The following is a 22,993-nucleotide window of genomic DNA, read 5'->3' as shown; positions in this document are numbered from 1 at the left end:
TGTTAGTGCAAAGGAATTGATGCCAAGTGTGAAAGAAAAATACTCATCTGCAGTATCTGGGCAAGTCCAAAATTCCTAGGCCTGTTTCCCTGGTATCGAAAGTTCATGACACTCATGTACATATTTTCTAACATGTTAATATCCTGTGATCCATTTTAATGGAGCTTGAAAGCATCCGTAGCTGCCAGGCTAATGGAATTATAGCACCCACATTACTAAAAGGAATTAGATTTGTAGCGATGCCAGGTGTACTTGCTCTTTCTTTCCTTCTGTCTTTATTTACACTTTTATAGATGGGTAAGGATCTATCTGTATTGTCTAGGGGACTTTTTTTTTTTAAACAAATAACAATAACAAATATTTACAAAAAAATACTGTAATGAGCAATTTTAGAATTTCAGCCTGTCTTCCCCTTCCAGCATTTTCTCTGACCTCTTTTACAAATGGGTCTTCTAATCTATCCCAAGGTTAGTGACTATGACAATTACTTTTTAAAGCAAACTTATTTGTGTTCAGCATCTCAAAACTATAGATATGTCTATGTCTAAGGAGAATGTCATACACATATAAGTACACAGGCACTCATGACACCACAGGTCACATTACAACAGGGAAGAATTTCTTCTTGCCCTATTCTTGTGCACTAGAAAACACTTCCTTATATATGCTCCATTCCACCTGATATGTACAGCAATTATGCTCACAAGAGGCAGGTGTCCCAGTAATGTTTCTAAATCTTTCACTTCTCAGAAGGAGTCATTCCTGAGTGTTTTCTTAGCAAAAGGCAAAGCAAGCAACGTTTCATCTTGATTGAAACCCTCTGACTTTTGGAATCTTCTACTAAATTATATTTGCCATACAGGAAGGGTGTAGGAGGCAGAAAAATAATTGAAAAGCTCCAGTCTTGTGTCAGTTATCAAGTGTTTTAAATTTAGAGATTTTCCCATCAACTAGAAACTAAATCCACTTGTTTGTTGCCAGGGAAAATGGGTGAAGATGCCATTTCTAAAGTGTGTAAAGACTTTGTGGTTCATTTCACAATAATATTTGTTGAACTTCTGTGGCACGCTTTCAGAGGAAGCAAGACAGGGCTGTGTTAGTCATGATTCACTAAATAGTATGTCCTAATCCTTCCTAGTTTTTGTTTATTCATGCCTTGCTGTGGGATTTACAGTGTTAGCTCATGGAATGAAAAAGAAAATCCCAGCAGATAGAAGAATGCAGCCTTCCAGTCCACTGCTTGGAGACTGGCTTAGATATTTCTGTCAGAAGGACTTGCTCCACTTCTGACAGAAACCTAAATACACAGGATATGGGGAAAAAGAGCAGAAATAGGTGGTCTGCTTCTCAGGGATAGGCATGTGAAACCTGTAAGACCAAGCTCTGCACATAAGATCAACATGAAATCAGAGGTACAGCCCGGCAAGACAACATGGGGTGAGGTGCGCCTTTCTCCCGAGAGCTCATCACACCCCTGCTTGCTGCCTCTGACAGCCAAAGCCACAGTCAGGTAGAGACTTTGGGTGCCCCAGGGCACCTCCAAGCCACGTCACAGCAAGGAGGAGGGTGCAGGTTGTGCTAGAAGTGTTCCCATGAGCTCTACCTCCTGTCTCATGAGGTTGTTTCAAAGGTTGCTTTCATTCTCCATCTCTCCAGGCTGAGCTAACTGATAAACGAGCTCCTCTTATTTTTTCTCACCTGCTCTGAAACAGGATCTGTTCGTTGTGAGAGGCCCTTTTGTCAGAGGAGGATGTATCTTCTTTGTTTTGTTTCCTCTTGTCTCCGGCCATAACCTTGGTGGCGCTGGAGGAGGGAGCGGCGGCGCTGCGGTGGGTGGTGAAGCCCCGTCCCGGCGGTGGGGAGCAGGAGTGGAGGGGTGGCAAACGAGGGAGTGGGTGTGTTGAAATCCTGCCTGCTCTTTTCCGGCCCAGGTGATCCTGTCAGTGACAGATCTGGTCTGAACCTCTGCTACTGCTGAGAAGGGCGAGGGTGGAGGGAGAGGAAAACCAAAGCCTGTGGTGAATAATGAAGTCCTTATGCACTGGAAACTTGTATTCGATATGCCGTAGGCAGAGATGCTGACAGCCACGACCTGTGCCTTGCAGCAAAAGGTTTTGAAGAGAAAATATGCTGTCTTTGCACATGCTGGCACAGAGCCAGCATGGGCCTGCAGAGCATTGGATCTGTTCGGTGATGACTCCCATTAGAGAACTAAGGAAGAAATAATTTGATTTTTTTTTTTTTATAATTTATTATTTATTTATCTCAGCTGCTGAGAGTGTGGAATAAGGGCCACAGCATCCAAGAAGGCAGGATTTCTGTTCCTCAGCCTGTCATGGTCTTACTTCCTGACTTTATGCAAGTCTGCCATGTTCTGTGCACTTTGGTTTCTTCATCTCAAGTCTTTGCAGCTCTTGGGAAGCCGAGTATCAAATATTATTTGCTAAAGTCACTTGATGCCATTTTTAGTCTCAGTCAGTCTATTAGTCCTCAGGAAAAGCCACAGTTTTTACAAGTCTCTCATTTCCAGTGAAAATGTATTTTCCTACAAAAGTTACTCTGAAAATTATGTGGTGAAGATCCATAAACAGGACAAATGTGTGTTCTGTGGCTGATACATGAGAGAGAAAAGACTCCAGCTGCCTCTTCCTGAGCTGCTTTGAAGCAACTGCGATAACAAGACTCAAAACAATGTAAAATTCATTACTTCAGACATGATTGTACCTTGGAAATTTTGTTATAATCCATTAATTTGAGGGCATGTATTCTTGATTATAACACAGGATTTAACTTACTCTTTGAATTGCAATAGAAACGTATTTTGGCTTGACTGCTCCAGTATATTGTGTATCCAGTTCACACATCTTTTATCAGAAGTCATTGCTAAGATTATCTTGCTTCATTATTTCTCTTCACTTATTCTTACAATAATATTGAATTCAGATTGGCAGGACACAACTTGTAAGCACAGGTTACACAATCTCTGTCTATTTGGCATGATGTGAAGTAGCTATTCGGCCACTGCTACCTGCAATACAACTTTTTTCACTTAGAACTGGACAAGCAGAAATGAATCCGTGAGGCCCTAAAACAACATAAGCATTCATACTGTGTAAAGAGTGGTCCATCATATCCATATAATTTTATCAGTCTTGTTCACCATATTACTACTGATTGAGAACCACCTGCACTTCCCACACTGTGCTAAGTGGTAAGGGAGACACCTACATCCATCTACCATAGCTTTTCCCAATCCAGGGGTCCAGGGGTTCTCCTCAGGATTTGCGTGATGGGTTGGCCATGACATACAAATCCAGCTAACGCATCCACAGGTAACTTGGCTGTATCAGTGCTGATCTATATATGTACAGCAAAAGCTAAAGCTCTTGTGAGAGGAGCTGTGTCAGTTCACAGCTGCAGGTCTACACCCCTGCTATAGTTAGGTATATATTCTAAATGCAGTTCTTCCCTTTTGCCTTTTCCAGTTTCTCAAAATAATGTATTGAAGTAATAGAAGTCAGAGATGAAATTTGAAAGTTGAGACCCCAATGAACAGCCTCTTATCCACGATGGCACTTTCATTGTGCATGGCTCTTTCAGTGATTCCTTAGATTTCCCCTTTTGTCTAGGCTTATTTTTTTTTTAATTAGTATGCCAATAAAGCACAAACGTCATTTTTTCTTTTAATTACATTAGGTCCATGATGAAAGACATGGTTTTGTACTTAAGAATGAGAAGCAGGATGAAATTATACTTTTATTGAAGCTAGATCTCATTTTTGGTTGTTTGAACCACTGAAAATTTTTGCATGAGAAATAAATTGAAATTACACTATTTTTATTTGATGCACTTTTTATTCTGTATACTAGTCTGAACATCACTTTTAATTCAGGAGATCAGAAACAAGCTACATAAAATATTTGTTTCCAACTCATTTTTGCGGTGTTGTTGCTTTTGAGTCACTAGAACAGATTTTTCTGTTACACATTACATTCTTATAAACGGCTAAATGCAGAGTAAACACTAACTACAGGACTCTTTAGATTGTATCATAAAGTGTACGTAACAAAAACCACATAATTAAAAAAAACCCCAACACTCTCAGCACTGCAACTTCATATTATATTCTTCAAAACATTATCTTGCAAAAATTATATGCCAAGTCATGCTCTCTTCAGCTTCATTGCTTCCATGACAAAACCCAGGGCAATCAACAAAACTGTGATCTTGCCTAGTAAGACCATGATGCTGAAGTCTGTTGCAATTTCTACTGTGAAACCACTGATGGCCTGACTGGCAAAACAGACAGCTCAGCTTCATGACATTTATTATAACAGTTTTCCTTCTAATTTTATCCTGTATGCAAAGCAAATTAGACACACTTATTTAATAATATTGCATTTGTGGATACAAGCAGCAGTTCTGTGGTTTTTAGCATTATCGTTGTCATGCTTCCTTCAAGGTGGTAGAAAATGTGCATAAAAACATTGGGTAAGCATTCCCCATGTTTTGAGTCTTTTCTTACAACAAAACAAAACCTGGAATGTTTTGGGGTAGCCGAAACTTGCACAGATCGATGCACAATTTTGGAGACGTGTGGGTTACATGGTAGCAGGGCCTGCAGAGCTTAGGAAACTGCGTTCATTTCTGTTCCTCTCTGTTCAAAATTCAGATGCTTTTACATGTCTTATCTTTTCAAAATTATCTCACATTAATACTTGCACTGTTGCTCTTAATTAATGTTCTTATGAGCAGTAAGGAGTGTATTTAGTTATTTAACAACTATCTTGTACTTCTGTAGATACTAAGTACATTTTAATTATGATCTACCTTCTCCATAGTATAAAATGTGTCACTAAAATGTAGTAGTAAAGTAAAATAATGTCTACATTAAAACAGTATCCAAAATCATGTCTCACTCTTTGCAAGAATCTGGTGAGGTAGCCAGTGCTACCTGGTACCTTCAGTTCAGCTGGTGAGCTCCTACCTGCCAATAGTCCATCCACTGAGAATGAATGTTCACAGGCATTTGCAAATCTAGACTTGGCTCCAGAAGTATGAATACAAGGGGGAAATTTATCATTTTGATAACTAGATCAGTTATCCTGTTCATGTCTGCAACTGAGATAATACATTGATGCCCAAAGTTTTCATTTTGGAAAACATGCAAATAGTTGCCAAGCTGGAAAGACAGAGAGAAAGTGGCAACATAATATGCTTTATTGTCTTTTCCTTGAAGCATTCTTACCATCCCAATGTTTCTGGCGACATCTGTCTTTGCTCAGTAGACATGTGCCATTGCACAGTCCCATCACCCTATGCTGAGTTATTGAAAAAACAACATATACGCAGCTCAGCAACACCCTGTTTACAGGAGAAATGCTTGAATTTCAGCACTTTCAACTTGGAGTGCTATTTGGAAACACTTAGCTTATAAAAAGTCTTACAGTTCATGCTTTGACCTCACCATGACCTGGACATTTTGTTAACAAAGTACCCTGTTAATGTTTTGAGCAAAAGAACTAATGTACTTGGGACTGGTTGTATTGCCAAAGTGGTGCTTGCTCCTAAAAAGGGAAAGTTCTAATTCTATTTTAAAAAGCAATGTCTTATTCCTAACTATATATGGAAATGTCATCAATCTGTCCTGGAAAAAGAGTGTGCACTGCAGTGCATTGTAATAGCTTGTGTTTCTGCATTTGGTGTAACAAATCTCGCCATAGCAGAGTGCGCAGTAGAAGTCTTTTGTTCTGTCTGTTTTCTCTCTGACAGCTTGAGTAGATGTGAATATAATTTTTGTTTTAAGCATCACTAGTGAAGTATAAAATAGCAAGCTATTCAGAAGAGGGGATAATAAGACACAAAGCCATTCCCAGCCATATTTACAACAGAATTCTTTGACTGAGATGTTTTTGCTTGTGTGTTTGTTTGTTTTTTGTTGTTGTTGTTTTGTTTTGTTTTACTTTTAATTGAGATGTAAACTACTTGAACCCTTCAACCTCCATGGGTGCAGCCTTCTGCTCTTGGGTCTTTTTTTGTCTTTTTTTTGTTTTGTTTTTGCTTCTCTTGTAATAAATGATAATTTAGCTAAAAAAATGGATTGTATACATTTCTATCAGAGCCCTATCAATACCTACTAAAGGGCTTCAGCAAATGAAAACCATCTCCTTACTTTAAAAAGTATGTTATTTGAGTATTAGATATACCAGGAATGCCAAAAGGTAGATGTTTCTGAAGTAGACAATGAGCTCAGATCATTGGTCTTCATCTTTATAAACCAAATCCTAAGAAATCCTTTACTGATAGCAGCAATTAAAGTAGTAATCACAAGGAGATACTTTGACAATGAAGAAAGGCAATAAGTAAGAAAGGTTGTATTAGACAAATCAGAATCAAACCCTGCCAAAAACACAGTGCACTGGGATGTACTGCATGTACAGTTATCATTTACTAGCCACTTAACTGTGTTTTATCTGTATCTTTTAACTTTTAGTAAGTCTTGGTCAAGATTAAAAAGTAATATACACTATACATATTTTAAAAGTCATGTTAACTCCTCTTTTTTGTTATGGACCTCCTCAAATGTTTTGGGTTTGTTTTGTTTTTCATTGTCAGTCATCTAACTTACTACTATCTCCTTCATATGGGAATAACAAGCATTTCTATGTTGTTTTAGAAGTGAATTTTAGGAACTCAAATAAAAACAGTCATAGTTGATTTGGTTACTGTGCAGAAAGGGTTTCTGCAAGCCCCTGGTAGAAGAGTTGTCATCAAAGAAAATATCAGCCAAGTAGACCGGTTGCAGAAAAAAAAAAAAGTGAGAGAATAATAAATGGGAGGTTTTGTGGCTTCTTAAAATATTGCCAGCTGAATGTAGGACAGCGGAGACTTTGTCAAAATTAGCAGTCAACAGGATGTAAGTGTGTAGAATAAAATCTATTGTGTTGGTGAGGAAAAGACTACTGTAACCTATTTAGCTACAGGATGTTGTTTCTGACACTTTGTCAACATGTTCTTATTAATAGAGAGGCTGAGCATTATTTGTATCAAAATTGTCACTCGGAGCCCTTACTTCCCAGGCAACTTCAGTTTCTCAGTAACCTGCAAACTCACACAGTTGTTTTTTTGGTTTGGGGTTCAAACTCTATTTAATGCCATAGTTACAGATAGTAGCAGATACATAGTAGCAGATAAATAGAAAGAGATAAAGTCTCCACAGAGCACAAGCTATTGAGCACAGACTCCTAAATCTAGAATATTTTAGGTAGGAAGCCTGATGATCTATAACGGACAGTTCACCTTATTAGAAAACAGGATGCACAGTTAGAGGGACTGATTTTAAAAAGTCTTTACCCACTTTTGCAGTACTCTGTTCCTTGAAGAGTTTATGTTTCAGAAAGTTCAGCTAACTAAAATGCTTCCAAAATACAGAATATTCTGAGTTACAGAAGGGAGATGTAAAGCGTTAGGAGAACAATCGTATGTGGTTTAGATTTAAGCGAATCTCTGTTAACCAGGGTTTGGGGGAAATCTCCTTCAGTGAGCATGTTTTCATGAACAGTCTAGGTGATGGGAAACAGAAAGCCCTTACTAAATTTGCAGACAATAGGAAGGGTGGAGCTTCAGTCATGCCAAAGAGCTCAAAACGATTGTTAAAACTGAAGTTACATGAAAAAAACAGGGGAGTATTCAACAAGGAAAAACACGAAGTACTACACTTAGCCAGGAGAAATCAGCTTCTCAAATGCAGGATGGGGAACAACTGGTTAGGTGGACAAGAACGGGAGAGGATCCCAGGGTTATAAAGCACTGCTGGCTGAGTATAAATCAACCATGTCATCCTGCTCAGCAAAGGCCAAATACTAAGCTAGGACTTATAAACAGGAGAAAAGACAAGCAGCAGCTTCTGTTCTACTTGGAAAATAAAACCTGACATTCTGCTTGAATCAGTTTTGGTGTCTCCACTTCTCAATCCACTCTAGCTCTGTTTCCTAGGATGAGGATGATTGTTCCTCTAGACTTTGCAATAATGTCTTCAGAGAACATGAAGCCAGTTGCTGTTGGTGCCGACACGCTGGATGAGCAGCACTTCTGCGGTTCCTCCTTCCTCTGCAGCTCTGCTGTGCACAGTGCCCCACGTTGGGCATGGGGCTGCTCATTTTGCGTAGTTTTCTTTTCATGTTCATTTGAGGAGGTGGGCCTGAACCTCAGATCTGGCAACAGCTCTGAAATGTTTCAGTTCCTAATTTCTCCCAAACTCTAGGCTCACCTCCAAGTCCTTCAGAAGGGAAAACATCGCATCACACTTTTGGTGTCTTTACCTTGGCCATTCTGCAGAAGCTCCGGGCCAAAGATTCATGGGACAGAGGGAAGACAGAGGAAGGGATTAAAGGTTGAACCTCCAAGTATTGCACATAATTCATTGAGGAGGATGAAGAACTTTTACATTCATAATTTTACTTGAGTTCAGACCAGTCAGTAAACATCCTTATTCTGAAAAATATGTTGCACAGCTATTGAAATCTCACATTTTGTTCTGTCAGCTTTTAAACCCCTTCCTTAGATTTTGCTTTTTCTAATTTGTTTCTGATGGGAAAGAAGACATTCACTTGGTCCAACTTAAGTTTTCTTTATTATGTAAACTGTCTGCCTTTCAGAAAGCAGAAACTGGCTAGTCACAAATGAATTGTGGTAGACTTAATGGGGAAAGGCTTCATGAGGAAAAGCAGTCACTGCTCAAGTCCAGTATTCCCTTTTGCCTACAAAAGACTTGAAACTTGGAGATTTCTATTGCAAGCTAATAACAACACTGGTTTCAGTTCCACCCTCCAGACAACACACCACCTCCCTCAAGTGGTCAGTGAAACCAGGGTTGTTTTTTCTGCTTCAAGGCTGTTATTTGGCACTGCCCAAAGAATGTGTTGAAGAATGCACTTTATAAAAACATTATTAATAGATCAAGTTTAAGCTGTTCTGAAAAAAAAAATAATAAAAAGTATTTTGAATAGTAGAAAGAGATAACAATCCCACAGAAACAAATACTTAGCTGGCATCAGTTGGGTATTGTAGGCTTTTGATGAGAAGAAAACTGAAATAGCTTCTTTTTTTGTGGATGAGCTCTAATAGCTTTCTGCCTGCGGTTACAGGCATTCAGTTACGGTCACTGCCACGGCGGGGATTGTATAAGCACATAAGCTAATCAAAACAGTGGCACATTTGGAGAAACAGCACCGTTAATTCTGATGGCTTGCTCAAATCCTCATTGGAATAATTACAGTTTTCTTCTTTTGTTCAAAAAGCTCCCCATTTAGAAACACTTCTTTTGTAATTTGCTGCCTAATATGTGCTTGCAGAACAAACTGGAACAATGCTGGGGAAGCTCACGGGAACTCGAACCAAAATTACATAAACTGCAAAACCAGCAATAATGATGGTAAGATAGAAACAGAGAAGAAATAGAAAGCTTCATACTTCAGGAAGCAACCCAAACATGCACTGCCAGGGTTCAGGATAAAATTTTCTCCTGGAACAGTATGCCTTGCAGAGACGTATACACTCAACACATGAAGTAATGCCTGCCTTTGTATGTGTGTTGACAATATCCACCATGGCAATGGCAAAGAAATTCCTGCTCATGCAGCCAAATCATACTCTTCTACACATCACTGGACAGCTGCGAAATTCTGTGGGTATTATCCAGGATGAATCCAAACATTTACACAGACCACTACACTGTCAGTACACAAACACTGTGATTTTCAGCATATGAGCAAAGTCTGATAGAAAACACAAAAGGAAAGCAGTTCAGGTAGAACTGAAAAAGCAGTGGAAAATCCAGAACACTGTAAAAGATATCGTAATTTATAGTCTGACAAAAATTATCTAATAAACCTATCTAACAAAAGACTACACAATACATAGGTTGAGAGAGAGGGCAAAAAACCAGTGATGCCAAGCTGCAAAGTAGTTAAATTAGTTAGCACAGGAAACACAATCCTCATGTTTCAAGGCCTAAGTCAGTCCTCAGCAGGAGTCAGGAATAAAATTGTGAAGTACAACACATATAGCCAAATATATTATAAGCATTGCTCTTGCTAGAGGCAATGTTCTGTTCTAGGATGTAATTTTTTAATTTCTTTTGGTGGGTAAAACTGCAATCAGGTAGTTTCAACCACTTCTTTTAACAAAAGTCTGCTAATTAAGGCAACACTACCCAGCCTCCTTCTTGGCATTAATGAAGTGCCAGAGGAAGGAAGCCTTAAGCATTTATTTTTCCTCTCTGAGCATCTAATATCCCACACTACAGCTGGTAAAAAAAATGGTAGCACATTTCCTGACCAACCAAAGGAAAAAAAAAAAAAAAGGAGAAAAGTTTGAGGCAGAAAGTTTCTTTTACAGTCTGTCTGAAAGCTGTTGAAAGGATAATGTCTTCTACATATTTGAAAGAAACAGAAGTGGCATGAAAAAGGTCCTTCTTGCCTAACTACAGCACCAGAGTGGTTTAGGTTGGCTGTTGCAGGTCTCTAAAAAATAAGTCCAAATCACATTGGTCACAACTTGCAGGTGTTTTGATGGAAGCACAGATAAGGACAGCAGTCCTTGACTTGTGGTTCAGATGTGAACAGATGCAGAGGAAAAAGGTAGCTTCAGATAACTTGCAAGGTCACCATTATCAACTTTTGATTGACCTACAGCTACAACTCCCATCCAGTTTTCTGATATTTTCCCTTATTCTACTGTTCCCACCTAAGAATTGCCTTTCATTCACTCTGGCCTCTGAGAAGCCTTTAGAAAGAAAAGCGATTCCTTGGTACCAGATGCAAGCCAAACCAAACTCCCACCTCTAAATATCCCTGAAGTTTAGAATTGCTTGAAATTTAAACTCATTTCTAGATCCAAATTTGGCTGTTTGAGGTCATCTTTACACATTTTTGTTTAAAAAATAGCATTGTCTGGTTCCCCCAACTTTTTTTGCTTCAGCCTTCTGGATCACGGTCAGATTGGCTTACCAAAGGATCTGGTAACCTACCATACACATCCTATTCCCACCTCTCTTCACTTCATAATCTTCCAGAGATGAAATTCAAGATTGCCTGCTAATTGTAACAGGACAGCTTCTCAGACGGATGACTTTCCAAGTAACCTTCTCATTCCACTCATATTCGGGGAATGAAAAAGTATGCCAGAGCGCTATGTGATGACGGATGAGGGCCAACATTACAATTTATGTTTGTGACCTGGCACACAGATGGAAACACAGAGTATGATTCAGTGGTTTTTGCAGCCTTAATCCTTACTAAAGAGGGGCTCTGCCAAGGTAAACCTGACATTTTAAATGAAACTGCTTTGCATACACTGCATGGAACCTGAGATCCTACTTTTGTACTGCGGTTTCCTTCTAAAATGTAGCTACTGCCTGACAGGGCAGAGTAAGTGTGCAGTCTAGGCTCCCCTGTGCTACCAATATTTGGTCTGCTTTAGAAAACTGCAATGACAAGCTGACCGCACAAATGGAATGAGACAAATGTTATTTGAACTTGTACCTTGCTGAGAAGAGGAGCAAAAATCATGGCTGGATCCTACTTTCCTTCCCCACCCAGGCAACTCCCAAAAAACAAAATCCAAATTAGGCCCCACATTTGTAATAACATCATATTTCCTGGTAAATCAATCATTAATCTACAGAGCTAGGAGAGGTAATACATCTCATCTTTATGTCCACAACTCAGAATAAGGTTTTAGCACTGGGGGCAGTTTCCTCTTTCCACTCACCGTTGCTTCCTTTGTGCTCTTTCTAAAAATAAGATATTGACAGCTTTAAAAAATGAGGAAGGGAAGAAATTCAAGTCATTTAGTACTCATTATAGCACAAATCCAGCACAAAAATCTAGCCTCTGCTTAAGTACAGAAGTAGTCAAAATCAATGAGGTTTATCCAAGCGCTTAAAGGTACTGCACCAACGCCTCAATATATCCTGCTGAGCTTCTTTGCACCGGGGATGCAAGAATACCACTGCTTTTCCTCAGGAAAAACCCCACCAAAATATCTCACATGCAGCAGGCTGAGCTATTCCACAAAATACAGCTTATCTCCCCACTCCCTTGCTCTCCCAAAGACCCTGCTGGGAGTATGCAGTGAGGAGATTTATTTAGACTGAAAGTCATTTCACCCATACTCATCACGGTCATCAAATGTCGTCAGAGTCATCGTAATCTCTGACTGTCACTGGCCAGACCTGGAGCAGGTACAACCTGTGTAGTGTGTAAATAGTACGTCTCCAAACACTGCATAAACCTCAGAAAAGAAGAGCCACAGAGACAAATGGAGGCTTTTGAGCCTTCCCAGGATCTTCCCTGCTTCATCTCCCAGGCCCTGCCAGAAAGGAAAGAGAAGTTTCTATTTATCTTTGAACATATGGCTGTCCTACAGGAACCTATCGTTAATACTCAGGTAGCTGTTTTGTCTCTGAAACCAGTGTGTTCCTTATGCTCTACTGAATATCTACCAGTAGGTCTGGAAATAGCTGCAGTAGTAATTTCTACATTTCTTTGGTTAAATGCAGCCAGAACAGGGCTATTTCCAATCACCTATTTGGTCTAAACCTACTAATGAAGATGCTACCACCTGACCTTTTCAGCCTCTTAATGCTGCACTTATGGAAGAGAAGTGTTGAGAAATTCCTCTTCTTTCAGAACTAAATGGTAGGGAAATGGCAAAACAGTTCACAAAGAAATAAAAATCAGAAACATTTGAAAGCATGACTTGCATTCAACTTTCTTAAACAGATTTTGAAGGATAGGAAAGAAAACAATTCTATGGATTTTTCTAAAGTCAAACAGGTATGAAATGGGCCTTTCCTAACCTCCCACAGGAACCAGGGAGGTTTGATATCTGCCTTCAGCATCCTCAATGTTTTAGCTTAGCCACTGTTATTCCACCACTGCCCTCTCCCTCTAGCTTCCCCAGTAAATTTGTTCCTGACCAGCTCTATATAAATGCCACCTAGAAGGGACAGAACAGGTTTCTGATCCTTGTAGCAGTGTCAGTCTGGACTTCAACCACTTCATCAAATCTAGGCAGCTGGACACAACCTCCTCTCTCATGCAGCTATTAGCTTTTCCTAATGCAGGGGAATCTTCTACTATTTAAATATTTTTTTTTCCAGAGTATAATTTAAACAGGATTGGCCATAATTATATATGTTTTGGAAATTGGAAAAAATGTCTGATAGGAAATGTACAGTTCCTGCTTTACATCACTGACTTTGAGGCTCCCCAAAGAGCTCTCAAAAGCTTTGAAAACTTTTCTTCTGCTTCTACAAGTTGCACCTTTTTGATACTAAAAGTCAATATGCAACAGTTTACAAGTCAACAAGCCCAGCACATTTTCTTTGCTATACAAAGCACAGTATTCCATTGCAGGAGTATTTGTCATTAGAACAGAAGTGCAGACAAAAAAATTACATTAAATGCAACTGGCAACAAGGAGGAGAAACAGATATGGAGGGATCAATTAAAAAAAAAAAAAAAAAAAAAGACACAGAAGCGCGTAACTACCAGCAGATTAGCATCTTAGGAATGCTCCACGTTGGAAGGAGAGAGAAGCTAAAAGCAACTTGGAAATATTATTAGCTGTAAAGGTTATCCAGGTACTTTTAGAACTGATCCAGGACACCCTCAGGTCATTACTCCCTAAACATTTCTGCAAAGACGGGGATGGGGGGAAAGATACATTGTAACACAGGAAGATAATTTTAGCTGGCGATGATGTAGTATAAATTTCCAAAACACTAAGAAGATGTCAGAAATCTTTAGAAGGTACGTTAAGAATTCATTTAGCTGACTAGTTAGACAATCAGCAACTTTAGAAACTTATCACCTACCATAATATTTAGGGGCATATTTAGCTATGTTTTATTGATATAAGAACCCATAAGATTCACAGGTCACTTGTAATTTTTATTTCCAAGAAAAGAAAAACAAGAAAGTTGCAAACGAAAGCCCTGCCAATATTCAAACAAAAAAAAATGTAACCAAAGTGGTAGAAATCAGAAACCACACATATGTAGCCATGTGAAGGTGCTGGCATGCAGAAACAGGTCTCCAAAGCATGTTCTGCCTTTTTTTAAACTAAGAATGTGTTCCCAAGGGACTAAACCAGTGACAGCTGCTCCCAAGGACTGGAGCACTTCAGGATGATACCCTGAGCAGTGCTGTCTGTGAAATATTGCAGATGACTAAGGTGGCAACCTGTTCTTTAAATCTTACCTGCAGGCATAAGCAGGTTTGCACAAATGCTTAGTCCAATCCTCCTTCCACTATTTAACTCAGACTCATTTGTTCTTCCTATATAAGTGTTCCTTGGGTATTTCCATCTTTATTCACTTTATGCCCATAAGCTCATGCTCTGCAGAGAGAGGCACACAAATTTCTGCTGCAGAATCACTTCTATGGGCACACAAATACTGTACCTGAACACTGCACAAGTCTCTAGAAGAAGCACAAAAAGTTAAAGACAGCCAGAATTAGTGTTGGCATCTGCCTTTTGGATAGTAAAGAATTTAAGCAGGAAGTCAAAGGGACTGATCAGCCTAAAATGGATTAAGCCCTCTCACTCCCTAAAAAGTGCTCTATCCACCAGACCATGGGGTACGCTGGGCAAGAGCATTCCTTGTTCTCCCTCTTGAAACTGAGCCACAGTGCAGCTGGACCTGAAAGAGCTACAGAGGCAGTCAGATAAAAGGCAACAAGGAATATGACTGTAAGGTAGTGGTTACTTCACTCATCTTGAAGGGAGAAGGCTGAAAGGCTTTGCCCTTTCTCCCAGGTCTGTTCTGGATTTTCTTTAATGAGTCCAGTGACAAACATCTCAAAAACCGGGGCCTAACTCCCATCTTCCTCTCTTCCTAGTCAAATATCTAACTAATCAGATGAAGTCAACATGTCTCTTGCTGCTGTTTCATATGGTTCACCTTCAACAGAAGGAAGAGATGCTCTTATGTGGGATACTGTATGGCCTGGAAGCTTGATTACTTCTGCAGGATGAAGAAGAGAGGCATTTTCTCCATGTCCAGCTGAGCAGACCCAGCGTTCAGGGCATCACACTGGCCACAAAAGCGCTGTGACCACTGCTATGTGAAAGGGGTGTCCCCCTGCTCCCCTTTCCCATTAAGTATCTGCCCTCAGAAGAAAGGTATGCAGATGAGGTGGCTGAGTGAAGCCAAGCACTCAGTATTTCCCAAAGGTCTGCTATATTCTTAGTGGAAGAGGTAGGTACCTAAATTAGATGACCTAACTGACCATGAGAGATGGCACTGCTCATGTGACTGGCACTGAATGGGATGGGGAGGCTGAGCAGATAAAGAATACACCTAATGCTGTTTTGTACAAATGCATGTGTGTGTTTGAAGAAGCAGAAGCCTCTTCCAGCTTGGTGATCTCTCAGGTAATGCCAGGGGAAGTTAAGACACACACGCGCAGACACAGTGTAATGATCCAGCCAGACTGCTATAAGCTTTTGGTTTCTGCTGATACAAACCAGATGTTGGCGAGATCTGAGTTTCTGAGTTTGCTTAACTCCTTGGAGCATCGTTTTAGAATAAACACAAGAAGCATCTTTTCTCACAGCTCTTTTTTCTCTCACATCAGACTTAGCTCAGCTGAACAGGTTATTTATTGTCCAGTGGGAAATGTCAATTACAGCATCTTTTGAAAACTTAGAGGGAGGAGGGGAAAGAAAATCACTGTGAAATTTTCCAGGCAAAACTGCTTTTTTACCCTTCATTTGATCTGATACAGTGGTTTGCTACTGTCAACTATAGGTCCATTGATATGTTTAAGTAGACCAGAGAAAAATCTCGCACTAGTCAGCATAGTAAGATAAATGTAAATTTAATGTATGGTTCATTGAAAACTCATTTAGGATTTTAGTCAGAGAATAATATCATTCTCCACTCCCTTGTGATTTATTTACTGCTTGAAGAACAGGTGCTTGGAAAAGTACTTCACTAGGTCTGTATCTGGATAAAAGAGATCAACATCTATCCTGTTCCACTTATGTGAGGTAGTACACAACAAAAATCTGGATTTTTCAACACCATCTAGGGCAATTGTATAAAACTTCACAGCTAGCATGAGCTGCCTTGAGTTATGCCATCACAAATGTAGTACTACTGATGTTACAATGAAATTTGGGAAGGGGCAGGTCATGAAAGGGAAGTTTAAGAATTTTAGCTTGCTGCCTTGCTCTTTGCTCCCATGTGGCAAAGCTGCCCCTAAGAGTCTACCCAAAGCTCCTCCATGGGAGTCAAGAGACAGCAAGGAGGAGGAAGCGTGTCCCCAGCAATGCTGCTGAGGTCAGCAAGAACAAAGTCTCCCCAGGACCTCTCCCCACTTAACTCTTTGCCACTGAGAGGCACAAACGAACGGTGAACTCTGTATACTATTATGTGGTGCTCACCGCTACTCTTTAAACATCTCAGTGCCAAAAGGGGCCGAGAGGAAGAACAGGGAAGGGTAGGACCCTTCCTGTGGCAAATCTGCCCTTTTGGACTGGCTGCACCAAATCCTCTTTGCCTGCCAGATGTCTGCAGGCTGTGTCTCTGGCTCACAAATGGGAGAAGCGACCTTTTTTCCTGAAGGAAAATTGCTTCAAACATCATAATTGTGAGAATAGGCAGCAGACCAGATTATATGGTATGGCAAGGTGTCCGACCAAAGCAGCCTAAGTGGCCGAAATAGCTTATTACACTTATGAAATGAACAAAAGTTACAGAAAAAAAGAACACATGGATGGCCTGTAGCAAACTTTTCGTCTAGCAGATATAGTATTATTTTTCCTGTTTGCACATATTACTGAGAAAATCTATTGCTCTGCAATGCATCTACATTTACAAATTTACGCAAATGTTTAGTGCAATCCTTTGCAATAGCACACTGCTGCCTAGCTCACCAGAAGTACATGGGTGGAGGAGCTGGCAGAACTGACTTGATTGCTTTCATTTGAACTGATCAATAACACCAAATAATTTGTAAGAATTATAACTGTCCACATAGCAACTATCTCTTATCATGTAAAATTTGATTGTGCAGTTAGCTGTTCATGAAAATCAAATTAATTTTATGATCAGATGATCCCTTCACAGAAACATTGCAAAATATTTTATTTGTTTCTTTTGTTTTGTTGGGGTTTTGCTTGTTGTTTTGTTGTTGTTGTTGTCTTGTATATTTTTTTTAATATGAACCAGCTCTCTCTCCTTCCCCCAGATCAGCAAGGATGATCTGTCTATTCCAGAGATAAGATTTAGCATAGCCTAGTAGAAAGCAAATAGCTAGAAAGGCCATGTTCAGACCGGGAGGTACAAAAGCATGCAGCAAGGCAGTTCTATACAGCACTGGCCTACAAAACCATGGAGGACTCCACTGTAAGTGGATGCAAAAGAGATGGTGTTTGCAGTGCTGCAGATGTTTAACCCATTTGATGAGCAAACAATAGTAAAATCAGTCTACTGGATGTGATGAGTCTTCAGGGATATATGAACATGTGCAAGAAACACCCTTCTTTTATTAGGATCAGAGAAAAGGAATCCTGAAATTCCCTCTTTTTGTGATTGGGGTTGCAGTCTGGAAAAGATTGAGAACCGCTGTGTTAGAGAGCATCAGCTTCTGGCAGTAATCAATCCAATATCTTTTCCAAGTGGTGGAAGAGGTGATAACCCATCTATACTGCCCATAGATCACCAAGAATAGTCTAGCAGTCTCACTGATCAGCCAGGCACCTGAGTAATATTCAAAAGGAGACAAAATAATTAGCTCCAGCTGTGGATGTCGAACATACATCTAACTAAAGCATCTCTCTCTTTAAAAAATGTCCTCCTTCTGCCAACCTTGTAAAGGCTTTGCTCAACAGGCCTGGTTTCCCTGGTCTCTGTACATCTGACAGTCCTGGTACTGCCAGCTTCTCTGCAATCATTCCCATTTATTAGCTGGAGGCTGACAAGTCCATTGAATTCCACTCAGCAATAAAGCATGTAAGGAGTGACACTGTCTTCTGCTTCTGGGATTACTCACTCACTTTGTTTTTGAGCAGTGCTTAAATGCTTTGCTGGAGTAAACCAAGCCACTCAGCACCATCCAGGTTCTGGCACCACAACCCTAGAGACTGCAGTCCTACATCTACCGCTCTACATAGAAAGGTGATGAATATTCATAGATGGGTAGGTAAATCACAGAAGATTTGAAGGAAGATGATCAGAATGAGAGTTATATTGCTGTAATCTTTAATGCAAACAAAGAAAACCTTCAAACCAGATGTTTTAAGAGATCTTTCTCTAAATATAATGCACTAAAGGGAAATAGTCCTGGTTTGACAAGGTGCAGGACGTGTTGGAACGACCTAACACACTGAGATGACAAATTTGGGCTAAACATCAGAAATTAACCATAAAATCAGTTGAGCAGAAGTACAGACTCTCAACAGAGGCAGGTGAAACCAGAAGATATGCAGCTATGCAAGAACAAGTAACATACCACAGGAGCTGAACCAGGGTATGGTCCCACAAATGTGAGACAATTTTCTGGATCACCCAGGTTGATGTTATATTTTTCCCTATCCATTGATAGACCAAGCTTACTTCTGTTGAAGCCAGCAGGAATTTTGCCACAGACTACCAAGGCAGCAGCAGCCCTATCATTTGGCTGTGTACAATTTCAATTGAAAAGTCTATGAATTACATCGTTCTGCCCTTGGAAGCTGAGAGATGAAGACAGCAGGATATGAAAAGAGCAGCTCAAGCAAATGGAACTAATTTTAAACCTTTTATTTGTTTTTAAGGAAGATATTCAATGCAACATATTCTTTTTTTTTTTTTTTTTTTCCTCCTGTTCTTTTAGAAATAACTGTCTGGTGTGATTAAAGTGTATTTTTAACATTGTGTTTATTTTTCACTGTCTACAATTTTGATCCTGTGACATTTATTCACCATGGATAAAACTTATTCCTATGCAACTGCAGTTACACAAAGAACCTTCACATGTAGTATTTTCTGAAAATTTAGAAAGGGACATGGGATAGTGCCAGTAGATGAAGACTGATGTTCAGATGGCCTTGGCCCAGCTCCAGGCTTCCTAAATGCACAAGTACAAGTCATTAGAAAGATGTCAGTGTAGGTTAGTAGACAAATGACCTTGCTGCTACAGGATAAGGGTACTGCCTGAGCATGTGAGCACACATGAGGGTGCTTGTCCAATCAGTTTGTGGAGAGGCATTCCTGTGGGCTCAGGGATGCTGCTCCACAAGCCAAGCTAGCTGGCATCTCCCCTGGTTTGTCTGGCTCCCCCCCATGGTGCTGTGTGGTGCTGGCTTGGATTAGCCCCATCACTGGCATCTCAGTTGCTCAAGACACTTGTGTGTTTGGCTCATACTGATTTTAGTGAAATTTAGGCGCATAAAGCAGGAAGCATTTTGGAGGATCTCGACCTCAATTCCTCAATTCCCTCTCTGTAAAACAGAGATACTTGCCTTTTCTCATGCTCCTCACAGTCTGTTTAGATCTGTAAGACTTTTAGTCTATTTTCTTGCTTTGTGTATGTGCAATGTTTAGCACAGCAAGGCTGCAGCCCCTGCAAATGCTTTATTAACATAAAACAAACATATTATATTTAGAATTCACATTTTAATTGTGAATCAGCATTGGCCTTGAAATAAAACTTCCTTAAGCCTTCAGAAGTAGTAGCTTGCTAGCTTCAAATAAGTACCACCAAATGACTCCAAATGTAGCTAGAGGTCATTGCCAATTGGGTTGGCTCAAAAGTACTGCAAAGATCTTTTTCAAAAGTGCTTTTCTAGAGATAAAATGCTACTCTCTGCCCCTTTATCTCCCCATTCTCCATATTCCGTAGCACTGTGACCTTGTCATTACATTGTAAATTAACAGAGGTATTAGGATAACTCTCCCTCTTGTATGAACACAGCTACAGCAACTCGCAGCCTGAGTGAAACCCAGTGATCCAAAGCTGAACCAAAAAGTTGTGAGATAAAACACTGAGAGCAGCAATAGATAACAACCTATTTTGGCAGAGAAATATTTATTGTCATTGTTTTTCTTTTGTGAAGGCATCAAGTCATGAAGAGGAGACTAAAAATCTTCCACTCCATAAATCCTTTTATCCATAAGGTCTTCTTCACATTTGTGCCATGTCTTCCTATTTAATACTAATAAACTATACTCTCTTTCCATAACACCCATAATCCTTTGATATTGCATGGAGCAGGGTTCTGAAGATTTGCAAGCCAAGACATTTTTAAGTGATTTATACAGTGAAGTAGAATTTCCTCTGCCCACCTGCAAAAGCTGGAGCATTTCTGTGATTATAGTTCATTTGTAAAAGTTTCCATTCCTGTAGAGTTTTTTATTTAAAAAAGAAGCACATTAAAGGGATTCATATATATGTTCCTGCTACTTAAATCTTCAATAGGTCTCACAGTGTGCCACTTGGAAGAACAAATTTTATTTCATTTGAAACAATCTGCTTGCTACATGCAATTGTTTTAGCTGTAAATTGTTTTGTTACACTATAAACAAACAGAATAGAAAAGTATCAATTACACATGCAGAATTTTTCCTCTAATAACATTACCACACACACTTTTTATTGTAGAATGAAGTAGTAATCTGTTCAATTTCATTGGCAATGTCACACTCTTAACAGTTATTAAAATAGTTCATTGAGGATCAAATTAGAGCAACCAAATGCAAAAAAAAAAAAAAAAAAGAAAAAAATAAGTATTTCTTTTACAAAAACATTTTGTTAACATCCTCAGTTTAAACATGGAGTAGCAAGATAGTGGCACACATTTTCATATCCCATTGCCTACTCCCTGAGCCTTGCTGTCACTTGTTAACAGAAAAGAATCTCAAATTAGTCAAAAGAATAGGTATCAGAGAATATTGCATTTAGAACAAAAGGAGAAGTTATTAGCAAAGTCATAAAATCGCAGCCACTCTGCAAGGATTACAGACAATGAAGCAATGCTCAAAATTCTAAACTAACACAAATAAAACGCCTTGTGGAAAATAAGAGAAGTGCCCCTACAGTTAAAATAAAATGTATAGAATAGGCTGCTGAAGAAACTAGCAAAAGCAGCAACCATGGAAGCAAAATTATTACAGGGTACATAAACACTAGTTAGAGGAATATCATGGCCTTCTTCCATCTTGGAAGGCTGTTATGTTACTAAAAGGCAGCAGTAAAAGATCAGAGCATTGTTAATCAGCATGAAAGGAGAAGATCAGCCAAGAACAGCAAAAAATAAATATATTTTTAATGGCTATTAAAAATAGAAGGTCTTCTGGCCAAGCAGGGAGTCTGGGATGTCTGGTTACCTCACTCCAGCAGGAGACACGGTAATTGAATATACCCTTTGGTGCTTAAACAGAGGAGGCCAGTTTTGGCAGCACCTGAGGTACGCAGAAGCAGACGGCCTTGGGAAACCCGGACAGCTGTTTTGTCTGCCCTCTTGGTGTTGGCTTTATGGGGCAACAGCTTCATCTGTTTGTACAGAGCAGCCAAATAACCCTGTGACACTGAACCACCATTCATAACAATCGCTTAAGTCTGCAAAGCCTAAATTTCACCTATGTTAAATATAGCAGGTAGTTTTTCTCACAGCATACAGAATTTCATACATAATTCCTATGCAGAAAATACCATGCCTACATGTTTCCATCTGGGGCTGGGCCTTCCAAGGCACTTAGGCAATAGAAAATGCCAGGTATTTTAACTTCTGGGAAGACTGTCAGTTCAGTGAATGAGCAATATGAAAAGGAACACATCAGTGTTTTAATAACTGCAGGCCTCACAGATCGATGATGTACCCACTGCAGGAGCAGGAGATGGAGTCATCCCTCCAAAGGATTCTAAGAAAATGTTATCTAAATCCTAAACTTCTGGAGGAGGATCCTGCTGCTGGAGTTTTGATATCCCCTGTGATATTTTGGGAGCTGCCAGACATCTCTCCAGTGAAGCTTCATGCTAGACTTATTCCCAAACACCATCTCTCTAAATGTTTTTGGCAGGAGTGCATACAAAATGAGGTCAGACTGCTAGCTCAAAGGTACTGGGTATTGTTCAGGTACCAAAGACAATTGTTCTGCACGTTGTGACTTTCTTCACTCACTTTCTAATGCAGAAGTGGATCCATCCATCACAGGAGTTTCTGAAGTGAAACAGAGTTACAAGGCTCATTTCATATGAATATTCAATAAAAATAATGAAGAACCTTACATTACATACCAGATATTGCTTCAATGGGTCTTATTGCTGTACATCACAGTGACTGAGATGTTAAACAGAGCTGATGGCACCTTACTCCAGGGAAACTGAAGACTGGGAAATTAAAAGCATCTAAAACATGATACGTCTGGTGAATCATATGCCAACACACTGTCTCACCCATGGGTCATCTAATATGCAATTTCAAAGCAAGTGTATTTTTCTTAATGCTATTTACAGAACTCTCAAAATGCAAACACAATTCCTTTTGTTGCTCGGACTTTTTCCCAAATGAAATATAACACTGATATGAGTTCGGGTGTTATTTTAGGATGTCTCCAGTCTTTTTATTTTTATCTTGCAATGCTTGTGAAAGTGTCTTTGGCTCCCATTTAAACATCTGTGGAAAATACAAGTAGATTTACATTTCAATGAGAAACTTTCATTGTTTGTTTTTTTCTTCTGAATGAAATCTCTCCTCCTCTTTTCATGTTGTCATGGGAAGAAATCCAGTTTTCCTCTGCAATTCCTTGTTTTCTTCTTCAGTTCCTTATTTTCATCTGGTTATTTCTGAAACCTTTAGATTACCACTTACTCTTTAACTGGTAGGGTGAAAGGAAGAAGGATCTCTTCACTCATCTCATGTTTTGGCCATTCATTCTTAGCAGGATCTCAAAATTATATAGATTATATTCTCAAGTAATATATTGTGATATATTTTG

The sequence above is a fragment of the Nesoenas mayeri genome (assembly GCF_963082525.1).
Source record: "Nesoenas mayeri genome assembly, chromosome: 3".
NCBI classification, from domain to species: Eukaryota; Metazoa; Chordata; class Aves; order Columbiformes; family Columbidae; genus Nesoenas; species Nesoenas mayeri.
This window is presented reverse-complemented; position numbering follows the sequence as displayed.